At 45.3% G+C, this 14413-nt stretch overlaps 1 pseudogene; it reads right to left on the reverse strand.

Moving 5' to 3' along the window:
• Positions 1–9745: 9745 nt before the first annotated feature.
• Positions 9746–12849, reverse strand: LOC108491703 (annotated as a pseudogene).
• Positions 12850–14413: the final 1564 nt, after the last annotated feature.

Consider the following 14413-nt stretch of genomic DNA (forward strand, 5'->3'; position numbering starts at 1 on the left):
CCTATGTCATCCCAGCTGGCCTGAAACTCACTATGTAGACCCAGCTGGTCTCAAACTCAACAAGATTCTCCTGCCTCTGCCTCCCGAGTGCTGGGATTAAAGGTGTGCGCCATCACAACTGGCCAGGTGTCTTCTTTATCACTTTCCACCTTTATTTATTTTTTGAGACAAGGTCTCTCGTTGAAGCTGGAGCTCCCTAATTTGGCTAGGCTGGTGGGCCAGTGACCTCCAGGAGTCTCTGCCTCCTTCAGTCTAGGATTATAGGCATGTGCTATACCAGGTTTCTGTGTGAGTGCTGGGGTTGAAATTGGGTCCTTATGCTTGCATAACAAGTACTTTACCTACTGAACCTTATCCTTAGCCCCTCAACCTTAGATCAGAATGCTCAGGGGATGAGCTGTGTTGTCTGGGGACCCCAAAGGTTGAAAGTTTGTGAATTTTTTTCTTCCAGTACCTTCGGTGCCCATAGCCCAGAAAATAGCCACTGTGTAACTGGGGACAAATATTGACCCTCTGGTAAGCTGAAAATTGGGTAACCCCCCCTTATTTATATATTACTATTCTTAGAAAGTTGTACTTGGGCAGGGCATGGTGTCCTACGCCTTTAGTCCCAGCAGTCAGGAGGCAGAGGCAGATGGATCTCTGTGAGATGCAGTCCAGCCTGGTCTACATAGCAAGTTCCAGGCCAGCCCTGTTAAAATTTTTTTTGAAAATGATACTTGGCAGTGAGGCTCAATTAATACTCTGCCATTGTAGGAAATAAAGGAGGGTAGGATTTATAGATCAGCTGGTCACAGGACAAGTATGCAAAGCTCTGCCACCTGTGACTGTACTTAGCCACAGGCGCTACCATCTGTGATAGAAAGATAAGGGAGGGGCTAGGGAGATGTCTCAGTGGGTAAAGTCCTTGCCATGCAAACATGAGGATTTGAGTTCAAACTCCCAGACTGCATGAAAAACTGGAGGTAGGTTTCTAACCCCAGCACTGAGGAGGCAGACATGGGCAGATCCTGGGAGTTCTGTGGCCAGCCAGCCTAGATCATGCGGTGATCTCCAGGTTCAGGCAGTGATCTCTAGGTCCAGTGAGAGACCTTGTTTCATGAAGCAAAGGCAAAGAGCGACAAAGGAAGACCTAGATGTAGTCCTCTGGCTGTTGCATGTGTTCCTGCATGCATCTGTACACATGTGCACACAGGCATACACCACACACACGCATACCATAGACACAGACACACAGAGAGACACACCCTGACACAGACACACACAGATACACACAGACACAGACACAGACACACACAGACACACACACACACACACCGTGGACAATAGGTTACTGTGTGACCTTCAAGGGCAACATCTATTCACCCCAGCTAGACAAAGAAAGAATTAATGCTGCTAGGCAACACCAAACAACGGGAGAAATGGTGTCTCAGTTAGCTTTAACTGTCACAGCCTAGAGCCCCCTGAGAAGCAGTCTCAACTGAAGGGTTGCCCAGGTCAGATTGGCCTGTGTGCCTGCCTGTGAGGGACTGTCCTGATTGCTTTTTATTTTTTAAGATTTGTAATATACAAGGTGTGAATGAGGTCTGTGTGCATGCATTTCTGCCTGTCCAAGTCTTAAGGTCTCCCTCTCCCCTAGGATTCCAGACATTTTGTATATTCTTACAGTGTTTTTAAAGAACACCAACCAAAATGTATACTGTTATCTATAAAAGACACAAAAGCAAAAAGGTATAAAAGGCTGAATTTGGGGCTGGAGAGATGGCTCAGCAGTTAAGAACACTTGCTGTTCTTCCAGAAGATCTGGATTCAATTCCCAGCAACCATATGGCAGCTAACAACAATCCATAACTCCAGTTCCAGGAGTTCTAACACCCTCTTCTGGCCTTTGCTTGACATGGGTGTACTTACATACATGCAGGCAAAACACTCATACACATTAAAAGAGAAAGTAAATAAAGACTGAATTTTTATTTGTTCAGGGCTCTGCTTTAGAGAAATTCTCTCTCTCTCTCTCTCTCTCTCTCTCTCTCTCTCTCTCTCTGTCACTGTACAGTATAATAAATTGCTGGAGCTGGAGAGATGGGGCTGGAGAGATGGCTCAGTGGTTAAGAGCACTGGTTGCTCTTGTAGAGGACCTGGGTTCAGTTTCCAGCATCCACATGGTGGCTAACAATCATCAGTAACTCCAGTTCCAGGAGATCTTTTGGCCTCCACAGGCATTGCATGCACCTGGTACACTTGCATACATGCAGGCAAAACACTCATACATGTAAAATATAAAATAAATAAATAAAAATTAATAAAATACATAAACTGCTTCCTGTTTCAGCCTTAGGGTCCCATTCTATTCTAGGACTGCAATAGATTTATTTTTATGTGTGTGTGTGTGTGTGTGTGTGTGTGTGTGTGTGTGTGCATACCTGTATGACAGTGTCTATAGAGGCCAGAAGAGGGTGTCAGATGCCCTGAAGCTGGAGTTCTAGGCAGTTGTGAGTCTGCCAGAGGGAGTGCTGGGAACCAAAGTCTGGTCTTCTGAAAAAGCAGCAAGAGCTCTTAAGCACTGAGCTGTATTTCTAGCCCCCATCTTGATCATTAATTGATCTAGGAGGGCCAAGTAAACCTTTCTTCCCCTGAGTTACTTTTGAGTCATGATGTTTGTCACAGTAACAAAAGGAAATTAGAACAAATGGTCAATTTCATGTTAGGTATATTTTACTACCAATAAACACATGGTCACCAAACAAAACCGCACAGAAGCAGGCTGTGAATGGAGGAGAAAAGGCAGCCTGGCCTGTGACTCCGACACCCAAAGAACAAAATGGCCGGACAACTCCTGTATTGTATTTTTGTATCATAGAGTTGAGGCCGGGAGCCAAAATAACAGTAACCAAGGAATACTAACAGTAAGATAAACTGAAGCACCATAAAAGCTTGCTTTCTTCAACAAAATGATCAGCATGACTTGTAAATTTGAGACAGAAATCACTGTCTTCCTGCCACATGCCATAGAACGATCAACCCTAGCCTCTAGCTCTGCAGCAAAGTGTGAGTGTGGACCCTGGATTGATGGTTACTATCAATGATTGCATATGATTGCATCAATTTAACAGGATCTAGAATCATCTAGGAGATAAACCTCTGGGCATATCTATATAAAGGGGTTTCCAGAGTGGGTTAACTGAGGCAAGAAGGCCTAGCCTAAATATGGGCAGCACTATCCCATGGGCTGGGGTCCTTGACTGAGTAAAAAGGAGAAAGTGAGCTGAGCACCAGCATCCATCTCTCTCTGCTTCCTGACTGTGGATGCCATGTAAGCAGCTGCCTCACGCTCCTGCCGCCATGCCTTCCCACCCTTAAACTGTGAGCCATTATAAGCCCTTTTGTCCTAGTTTGCTTTTAGTTGCTGCGATAAACTCCATAACCAAAAGCAACTTGTGGAAGAAAGGGTTTATTTGGCTTACAGGTGACAGTCCATCACTGAGGGAAGCCAAGGCAGGAGCTCAAGGCAGGAACCTGGAGGCAGGAACTGAAGCAGAGACCGTGGAGGAACACTGCTTACTGGCTTGCTGACCTGACTTGTTCACCTACATCAAGTAACAGTTAAGAAAATACTTCACAGACATGCCAGGAGGCCAAAATAATCTGGGAAATTCTTCAGTTGAGTTTCTTCTTTCCAAGTGACTTTTTAGGTTCGTGTCAAGTTGACAGCTGAGGTTTAGTTGCTTTTGTTGGGAATTTTGTCAGAGCAATGAGAAAAGTAGTGAATACACTGGGCTTGGGAGTCTGCAGTGATGTGACCCGTGTCATATTGGTCTGTGTCAGAAGAGGTCTTGAGTAAAATTTGGACATCACACATCCTTCCCCATGTCTGGCATGGGTGCCTGGGTTCTACCTCTGTCCTCAGTCTCAGGGCTTGCTTCTGTCCTAATTGCATTCCTATTGTTTTGATAAAATACCCTGATGAAAACAGCTTAAGGGAAAAGGGGTTATTTGGGCTTACAGTAGAGGGATAGACTATCATGGTGGAGAAGACGTGGTAGTAGGAGCGGGAAGCGAGCTGTTCACACTGCATCCACACTCAGGAAGCAGAGAAAGAGAACAGGAAGTGGAGCCAGGCTTTACCAAAGCTCATCCTCAGTGACGTATTTCTTCCAGCAAAGCTCCAGCTTCTAAAGGTTCCATAACCTTGCAAACAGCGCCACCAACTTGGGACCAAGCATTCAAGCACATGAGCCTATGAGGGAAATTTCTCATTCTAACTACATTTCCTTCCTGTGTTGAGTGGTGTCAGAGGGCACCAAGGGACAGTCAGAGCTTTTTTACCACCCAGTTACTATGAGATCAACTCCTTGTTGGCCAGTGATGACCACGTGGTAGATTCCTGCTCACTCAGCTGGGATGGTGTCTGTGGAGGTTAGGTGACAGCCCAAACTCACATATCTCTAGCTGTCATGAGAAGCCTCACTGGTGGGGATCCACAGTGAAGACTGAGCATGGAACTGGACTTCTACCTCAATCTAGCAGAAACAAGGTGGATCCTCTCTCCACCCACTAGAGCAGTGTAGAACCTACCTGAAACCTTGGGTTTAAGTAAAAGCTGAGATGTTTTGATGCAGTACTCAAAATGTCCATGTTTCAAGAGAAATCACTTTTCCTTCCCAGAGCCAGGGGCATCTCAACTTGAATGAGAAAAGATAAACCAACAGGTATCAGTGTTGAAGTAAAGGAGAGGTCAGAATTACCTCACAAGCTGTCAATAATCTCCTTCAATGAGAAATGACAAACACAGAACAAGGGATGTAGCTCAGCAAGTAGAGTGCTTGTCTAGAACCCCCTCCCTGTGAGGGGCTGGGGTGTGGCTCAGTGGTGGAGCAGCTGCCTAGGACCTCCCCTGTGAGGGGCTGGGGTGTGGCTCAGTGGTGGAGCAGCTGCCTAGGACCTCCCCAGTGAGGGGCTGGCATATGGCTCAGTGGTGGACTACGTGCCTAGAATCCCTCAGTGAAGGACTAGGGGTGTGGCTCAGGGGTAGAGCACTTGCCTAGAGTCCCTCAGTGAGGACTGGGAGTTGGGGGTATGGCTCAGTGATAGAGCATTCATGATGCCTTGGATTCAATCACCACATACACACAAAAATCCAATAAGGACAAAAATATATCATAAATTGGATTTCACTTAAGTTAAAAGCATTTGTACAGAAGAGATTCTGTGAAGAGAATGAAAAAGCGTGTTCCAGGCTGGGAGAAAAGATGTGCAAATCACCCATCAGAAAAAAAGCCCTCATATCTCAAAATATTTGTATAACTCTCAAAACTCCACAGTAAAAGAAAAAAAAAAAAGAACTCAAACAATCCACTTAGAAAATGGACCGGAGATGGGAGCAAATATTTCTCCTAAATGTTATAAAGATGGAAATATATGTACATATGTATTGTTGTACATCATTAGTTATTAGGGAAATGCCAGTTACTACCAGTATGACCTCAGAACAGCTGGAATTGACACAGTAGCCACAGAGCTGCTGAACAGGGCTCCTTCAGTTGCTAGGGGTGCTTGTAAAATGGGAAAGGCATTTGAGAAAAACATGGCATTTTCTTTAAAAAAAATATATATATATATATTCTGGGAATTGTATTTGTGTATATTTAGGCCAGAAAAATATAAGTTTATGTGTACTTAAAACCTAGATGCAGATGTCCATAGCCACTTGGGCTGCCTAAGCCCTGTGATGGTTAATCTTTTAAAAATTCTTTTTAGTTTTATTATGTAGGGGTATGTATGCGTGTGTGTGTGTGTGTGTGTGTGTGTGTATACACATGAATGTGAGTACCTGTGGAGGCCAGAAGGTGCCAGATCTCCTGAATCTTGAGTTTCAGGAGGTTGTGAGCAAACCTGATGTGAGTGCTAGGAACCAAACTAGGGTCTTCTGCAAGAGCAGTAAGTGCTTTTAACTGCTGAGCTATTTCTCCAGCCACATGATTAATCTTGCCAACTTGACAGGGTCTAGAGACCTAGGAGACAAGTCTCTGGGCATGTCTCTAAGAGACTTTCTAGACTGTATTAACTGAGGTTGGAAGACCCACCCTGAATATGGGCAGCACCATCCCTGGACTGGGGTCCTGGATTGAAAATAAAGGAGAAAGTGAGCTGAGCACCAGCATTCTTCTCTCTGCTTCCTGACTGTGGATGCCATGTGACCAGCTGCCTCACACTCCTGCTGCCATGCCTTCCCACTGTGATGGACTGTGCCCTTCAGCTGTGAGCCATAAAAGCTCCTTAAGTTTCTCATCCGTTATTTGATCACAGAAATGAGAAAAATAACTGATGCTCGGAGAAAAGATTAATTTTGGCTCATAGTTTCAGGGTGTTCAGTCTGTGGTCACTTATTGGGCTCTGAGGGGAGACACTGTGCTGTCCTTGCTGTGGTTATGGCCCTGACACTGGTGCCAGCCTACAACACCACATAGTCACATATATCAGGAGCGGCATGCTGAGGATCTGCACAGCTCACAGAGGCTTGAGTGTGATGACTAAAAAGGCCATTGAGAGATCGGAGTTGCAATCACCCACTTTGTCTTTGTGTTTTATTTTATTCTACTTTGACTCCATTTTATATTTTATTATCATTTTGAGAAACAGTCTCATGTAGCCCCAGCTGGCCTTGAACTCAGTATGTAGCCAAGGGTGACTTTGAACCCCTGAGCCTCCTGTCTCTACCTTGTAGGTGCTGGGATTACAGACTTGTGCCACCATGCCAGGTTTATGTGGTGCTAGGGGATTGAACTCAGGGCATCATAAATGCTTCACAGGTGTTCTACCACTGAGCCACACCCCAGCCCTCACTGGGGGATTCTAGTCAGGTGCTCTACCACTGAGCCACACCCCAGCCCCTCACTGGGGGATTCTAGGCAGGTGCTCTACCACTGAGCCACACCCCCGGCCCCCTACTTGGGAATTTTAGGCGGGTGCTCTACCTCTGAGCCACACCCCTAGCTCCTCACTGGGGGATTCTAGACAGGAGCTCTAACATTAATTCAAGTCCTCAGCCCTGCCCTGGATTTTGTAAGCATCCAGTTCTCATAAACCAAGTGAGCCACCGTCTGGGTCCTCAGGAGAGCATTCTGTGGCAGGTGCTCTTGCTGCAGACCTCTGTTCCTGTCTTGTGTCCTTTTTTTTCTTACAACTGTATCTATATATTCCCAGCTCTTTGGCTTAAAATGTTGCACATAAACCAACTCCCCAAAGAAACACTAGAATTCTTCCCTGGATCAATAAGCTAGGTTGAAAAGAAATGGTCAAAAGATGCCAGGCTGCAAGCAGAGCCTCCTGGTTCTGCAGAAACACATGTCATATGATGAATAAAAAGCATGATGTGGGGTTTCCCAATCACTGAGCCCAGGGAGGCCTTGCAAGACATGTAAAGGACAGAAATATTTTGAGGTGTATGCAACAGTTCCCGAAGAAAAGCCTGGTCACTGTACCACTTACAATGACATACAACTGGCTTTCTTTCCATAATCTTTCTTTGAGACAGTCTCCGTATGGAAAAGCAGGCTGGCCTTGAATTTACTATGCAGTCCAAGCTGGCTCAGGCTCCATCCGCAGGGGACAACTCAGAGTAGCCTTCATGATTCTAGGAGAATAACAGTCTTTGTCAAACGACCTCAGAGTTTGGTGTCACTGCTCTTGTTTGTCTTATAGGATGGCCTTGAAACAGGAACTGTCTACCATGATGCCTCCTGACTGGCTGTTACCTGCCATGTGGGTGCTGGGAACTAAACCCTGGTCTTCTGCAAGAGGAGCTAGTGCTCTTAACCACTGAGCCACCTCTCTAGCCTCAATCAGGACAGGACAATTCTTCAGTTGAGGATCCCTACCGTGGTGATTCTTATTTGCAGCAAGTTGCTGTTAAAACCAAGCATCACATGTGGGTTCTGGGGATTTGAACTCAGGTCCTTATCCTGATGCAGCAAATGTTTTAAGGACTGAAGCATATCTGCAGCCTGGAGGTAGCACTTTAAAACAATGATTCTCTGTGTATGTGTATGCTTGAAGCAGGTTTTTCTTTAAAAAAAAATATAAGACATGTTACATAGAAGCACCATTTTGACATTGGTTTCGCACAAGGACATGCAAGTTATTTGATGTGAAGTTTAGGCTGGAGAATGCCTATGTCATAAAATTTAATAAGGATGGGGTTAGGGTGGTGGCTTGGTTGGCAGAGTGCTTGCCTTGCATGCAGGAAGCCCTGGGCTCCCTTCGCAGCACTGCATCAACATGGTGTGGTACACACCTATAATCCTAGCACTTGGGAGATGGAAGCAGGTGGATCAGAAGGTCCAGGTTATTATGTTCAGCTACATAGTGAGTTTGGAGCCAGTCTGGTGTACGAGACTCTGTCTCCAAACAAATGTAATGGCAAAATGGTTTGCTTTGCCTAAATCTGCCCACTGAGGGGATGAAGGCTGGAATTTGAATATGATTTTCATCTGCTGTGTGGTCGACAATTTCCACAGTTGTGTTTGGCAGAGTTTTCCCATTCGGTTCTATTTTGCCCTGAAGGTGACTTTGTGTGTCGTTACTTTATTTGGAAGTGCACTTTTGGTAACTACAAGTCTCCAAAAGGTTGAAAAATCGGTGAACAAGCTATGAAAAGATGAAGAAAAAAAGTGACAACAATAAAACTTTATTACATTACATTTTATGAACAAACCATTTATTTTAAAGGAGTTATTTTATAACCTTGTTTTCTTTGTTCAAAAGATATGTATTTCACTTGTGAAGATTGTTTAAATAGCTATGTGGGCTAGAACATGTCACTTTTTTTTCTATAAAATGTGAAAAATTTTCACTTAACAATTTTTTCTTTCACTGAGGATGTGGGGTTTTTCAGAAGTACAAGACTCAAGAGATACAGATAGTTTTTTTTTTTTAAAGATTAGAAAATAATTACGTGTATGTATGTGCACATGAGTGCAGTACATGCTAAGGCATAAAGAGGGCGTTGAATCCCCTGGAGCTGGAGTTACAGGTGGTTGTGAGCCACCCAACATGGGTGCTGGGAACTGAACTTAGTTTCTCTGCAAGAGCAGCAAGCACTCTTAACCACTGAGCCATCTGTCCAGCCCTGATTTTTTTCTTTTTTTGAGACAGAGTTTTGTGTAGCTCAGGCTGGCATCAAACTTGCTCTGTAGCCAAGGATGGAAGATGAATCCTTGATTCTCCTGCCTCTGCCTCCTGAGTGTTAAGATTACAGGTGTGCACCACCATGCCAAACAGGTATCCCTGGGACTTTGTGTGTGCTAGGGAAGCACTCCAGCAACTGAGCTAAAGCCCCAGCCTTAGACGTTGCTTGCTAAACCCACAAACCATGCATAATATTTTATCCTTCAATGGGGGTCTCTTTCTCTTTTTTTTTTTTTTTTCTGTTTGGAAAGAAATATCTTCCAGGCAGGGTGTATCTCTCTTAGAATTGGCATTTCTGTGGTCTGAACGCCAGAGGCTTTCAGCTCTGGACTTTGAAAGCTGGGTGCTTATAGCCTCTGAGCTTTGAAAGCTAGAGGCTTACAGCTCTGGGCTTTGCATGCAAACAGCCTAGCAGCTCTGTTAGTCACTCCGTTAGCCACCCTTGGTGGCTGCCTGACTCAAATCTTATTCTAGAACTCTTCCAGTGATTGGGCAGCTCATCCTCAGTCTTGGCTCTTTGGGGCCTTCCTGTGCCTTCTGGAACACTTTATGTTCCGCTCTAGGGCTGCTGCAGGGCCTTGCCTGGTTCTGCCCTTTCTGTTACCAGCCCAACCCACTCTACCTGTGAGAAAGACCACAGGTAATCACTAAGATACTCAGAGGAGTTTTTAGTTAAGCCTGGGTTGTAGCACCAGAGGGGTAGTGCATCCAAGAGGGAGGCCTTCTGGAATGTTCCAAGGAATGTGAGCTATGGAAGGGGCCAGTCAAGGCTGTGTTCTAGCTGTCATGGGAGGGGAACATGTTCCTTCCTGACGTGGTTAAGGACTGCTGGCATGTGGCTGTGGGCTTATCTGGAGTGGCTGAACGCAGAGTCTGAGGACCCCAGGGTTCATTTTGTTTGTAACAGTGACGAAAAACTGACTTGACACTGTGATCGTTCCCGTCATTGACCACTTGCTGACTCATCTACCCTGCCCAGTGTGATAGCTAATATTGCTTGTCAATATTACTTGCTGACATTTTTTGACAGGCTCTAGAATCACCTAGGAGACAAGCCCTGGGCACACCTGTGAGGGAGTTTCTTGACTAGGTTTATTGAGATGCAAAGACTCTCCATCAATGTAGGAGGCACCCCTGGTGGGCTCCTGGGCTGCGTAGGATGGAGAAAGTCAGCTGAGCACCCGTGAGCGTCTCCGTCTGCTCCTGACCCCACAGGACGACCTGCTGCCTTCTGCTTCTGCCACCAGGACTTCCCCATCCAGAATGGTGAGCAAGAGAAACCTTTCCTTTGTTAAATTGTTTGGTCACAGCATTTTGGCACAGTAACAGGAATCCCCAGAATATCACTATGAACAGATAATGCAATTGCTATCTCTCTCTGTGTGTCTTTCTGTCTCTCTCTGATTCTCTTTCTCTGTCTTTCTGTCTCTCTGTCTCTCTCTGTCTCTGTCTCTCTTTCTGACTGTCTCTCTGTCTCTCTTTGTCTTCCTGCCTCTCACTCTGTCCCTCTGCCATTTGTCTCTCTCTCTCTCTCTGTATATACTGGATTTGAATTTTAAAGGCAGCAGTGTGGGAAGTCAAGTTTAGTCACTTTTATTCTTTTTCCATTTTCATGTGTGTGATATGCATTTGTGTGTATGCATGTTGGCATGTATGTGTACACACATGTGTGGGTATATATTCATGTGTACGTGTGCATGTGGAGGCCTGAGGTTGATGTTGGGAATTGTCTTCCATTGCTCTTTCAGCTTATTCATTGAGGCAGGGATTCTCAATAGACCCAGAACTCACTGGTGAGGCTGGTCTCTCTAGCCAACTTACTCTGGGGATCCCCTGTCTCTGCCTTCAAGGCTGGAATTACAGGTGGGCTGCCATGCCTACCCAGCATTTACATTAGTGCTGGGGATCTGTACTCTTGTCCTCATGCCTGGGTGGTAAGTGCTTTAACAGCTGGGCCATCTCCACAGCCAAAGTTTAGCCAGTATTATCCTTGAAATTTCCTTGCATTGTGTGGAGAGGTAATTTAGCATGTCAACCTGACAGGGTTAATGTTCCCAGTTATTTAATCCCACAGTTCTCTAAGTGTTGCTGTGACTTGGTATCACAGCTACAATCAATTGACTTTGAGTAATAGAGATTAATCTCAGTAATTTGCTTGGCTCTGCCCAATCAGTTTCAGGGCTTCCGAACAAAAACAGAGGTTTCTAGAAGAAATTCCACCTTAAGGCTCAAGACCACAGCTTGATCCTGACTGAATTCCCACTCTCCTGGCTTATATAACAGATTCTGGTGGGCCTGGGGAGATGGCTCAGTTGGGAAAGTGTTATGTAAAGTGGGTTCAACCCCAGCATTCATGCAGAAAGCCCAGCATGGTGGTGCACACATGTAATTCCAGCCTGGGGAAACTGAGACAGGCTGGCTGGCCGGCCAGTTTATCCTACATGATGAGCTCCAGGCCAGAGAGAGACCTATCTCAAAGAACAAGGTGAGCCAAGTGTGCTGGTGCACACCTTTAATGCCAGCACTCAGGAGGCAGAGGTAGGTGAGGCAGAGGCAGGTGGATCTCTGAGTATGAGACCAGCCTGGTCTACATAGTGAGTTCCAGACCAGCCAGGGCCACATAATAAGACCCTGTCTCAAAAAAAATGAAGATGGCCGGGCATGGTGGTGCATGCCTTTAATCCCAGCACTTGGGAGGCAGAGGCAGGCTGTGAGTTCAAGGACAGCTGGGGCTACAGGGAGACCCTGTCTCAAAAGGGCCAAAAAAAAAAAAATGAAGATGAAAATTGTGGTCGAGGTTGTTCTCATATGGATATGCATGCACACATGCACATACAACACACACACACACACACACACACACACACACACAGATTCTGGAATTACCAGCCCCTACAACTGAGTACAACAATTCCTTAAAATAAATGTTTCTATTAACACACATTATAAAATTAACATAGCAATAAGGTATACAATTAATATGTGCATTATAAAAATATAATTAACATTAATGTATTGTATGCAGTTTGGTTATTATTATTAATTTGGGGAGGGTTGAGACAAGGTCTCCCTGTAGCCTCCGCTGACCTGGAACTCACTATGTAGACCAGGCTGGCCTCAGTCTCACAGAGATCCACCTGCCTGTGCTTTCCAAGTACTGGTAGTAAAGGTGTGTACCACTATGCTTGGCAGTTTTTTTTTTTTTTTTTCATTTCGGTAGTTTTTAGTGACAGTTCTATGTAAAATTCTACCCCTGCATCTTCTCCATGGGAGAAGAAATCTCCATGAGATTTGCCTTTCTGCTCCAGGATCTTTGTGTTGTCTCTGTCCGGCTTTAACCTGGCGATAGCCACCTTGCTGGGGTGAATACCCGTGTGGACGGTTGCTCCACTAGCCTTTTCCTGCTGCACTCACTCACTGTAGATGACACACTTCTTCCTGTAAACCTGGACCACTTTGCCGATCTGCTGACCTTTGTAGTGCCCTCGTACAACCTGGACTTCCGTCATCCTTTCGGATGGGCATAGACTGAACATTGTACTTCTGTGTCAGCTCTTTGGAAAGCGGGGAGGACATAATCCTCCTCCGAATGTGAGACGGTGCACTGAAATGTTGCTTTCGGTTCTGTCTTTGGTCACAAGTCACAAAGAGATTGAACTTCATTTTGGCGCCTGCTTCAGCGATGGTCGCAAACATGCAAATCTTGTATTTTTAAAACAGTATTTAATTTTTTTTGGAAACAGGGTTTCGTGTAGCCCAGGCTGGCCTTGATCTCCTGATTCTCCTGTCTCCACCTCCAAAGTGGTGGGATTATTAATTCCGTTGTGCGTAGTATGTAATGTATGCTTACATTACATACATATAGATATATAGACTGGAACATGCATTGTCCAAGATTTCATGTATAAAGTTGTTTGGGAGTTTGAGTGACAGACTTGTCATAGGGATGTGACCCTGACAGATAATTGGAAGTAGGCCAGCTGAGCAATGGTGGCACTGAGTTTGAATCTAGTGTCCCCTAAAAGTCCACATTAATGGTGTGGTCCCAGCATGGTCCCATGGGGAGGTGTTGGTCATTCCTTTCCAACTTTCTCTTTGATTCCTGGTTCCCATCATGTGGATAATCTGCTCCAGCACGGACCGGACCCCTGCTTGAGGTACCATGCTGCCACAGGCTAACAGCAACAGCACCCAGTGAGCCTGGGCTGAAAACTCTGAAACTCTGAGCCAGAATAAACCTTTCCTCTTTACTTTTTAAATCTGCTGTAAATTTTTTATTGAATTTTTGTGCATTTCATACAGAACGTCTTAATCATCTTTACACTCCCCTCCCCATTCGCCCCTCTCATTGCCCCCTCTACTGGAATTCATAAGTTCTGTCATTTGCATTAAGGCCTATCATGTCAACTTAGTGTCCTGAGATGTCCCTCAGTGCAAGTTCATCTGTCTCTGGTATTTTGTGACAGCAATGGAAAGCTGACTAAGAAAGTTCCATAGCTGGGGAGATAACTGAGTCAGGAAAAAAAATGTTTGCCTTGCAAGCATAAGGACCTGAGTTTGAGCCCCAGAATCTGAAAACTGCATTTAAAAAGTTGGGAATATTGGCCTGCACTTATAAACCTAGTGCTGGACGTTAGAGGCAGGGTATTGCTGGCCAGCAAGAAACTTTGTCTCAATAATAAGGTGCATGGTGCCTTAGGAATGATACTTAAGGTCATCATCTGGCCTCCACATGCATGTACACACACACACACACACACACACACACACACACAGAGTCCCAACCCAGCTGGGATCCAGGCCATGGCCAGACACAGGGGTATACCTGACTAGATCGATGCTATTCACTATGGTGGCCATTAGCCATTAAAGTTTAAACTAATTGAAATTAAAGTTTAAAATTCAGGTCCTTAGTTGCACTGACCAATTACTGCATTGAAAAGCAGTTCTACAACTTTCCACTGCGCAGATATTGAGTTTTTCTGGTCTTAAGCACAGCGGAGGAGCTGAGCCACTCTGTTCCTGGGGACCCCTGACTGAATTCCTGCCTCACAGAAGTGAACATGATTAAATTAGTTCCTTCAAGTCTTAAAGCATCAGGTAGTTTGCTGTGCAGTGGTAGCGTGGGGAACCCCCACAGGAAGGCATGCTGAGGCTCCACAGGAGGGGACCACTATCCTCCATGACCTCACACTCAGGAAAGACATAGAAGGGGCAAGGGTCATGT

This window comes from Nannospalax galili, unplaced genomic scaffold (genome assembly GCF_000622305.1).
Source record: "Nannospalax galili isolate Female #2095 unplaced genomic scaffold, S.galili_v1.0 scaffold664, whole genome shotgun sequence".
NCBI lineage: Eukaryota > Metazoa > Chordata > Mammalia > Rodentia > Spalacidae > Nannospalax > Nannospalax galili.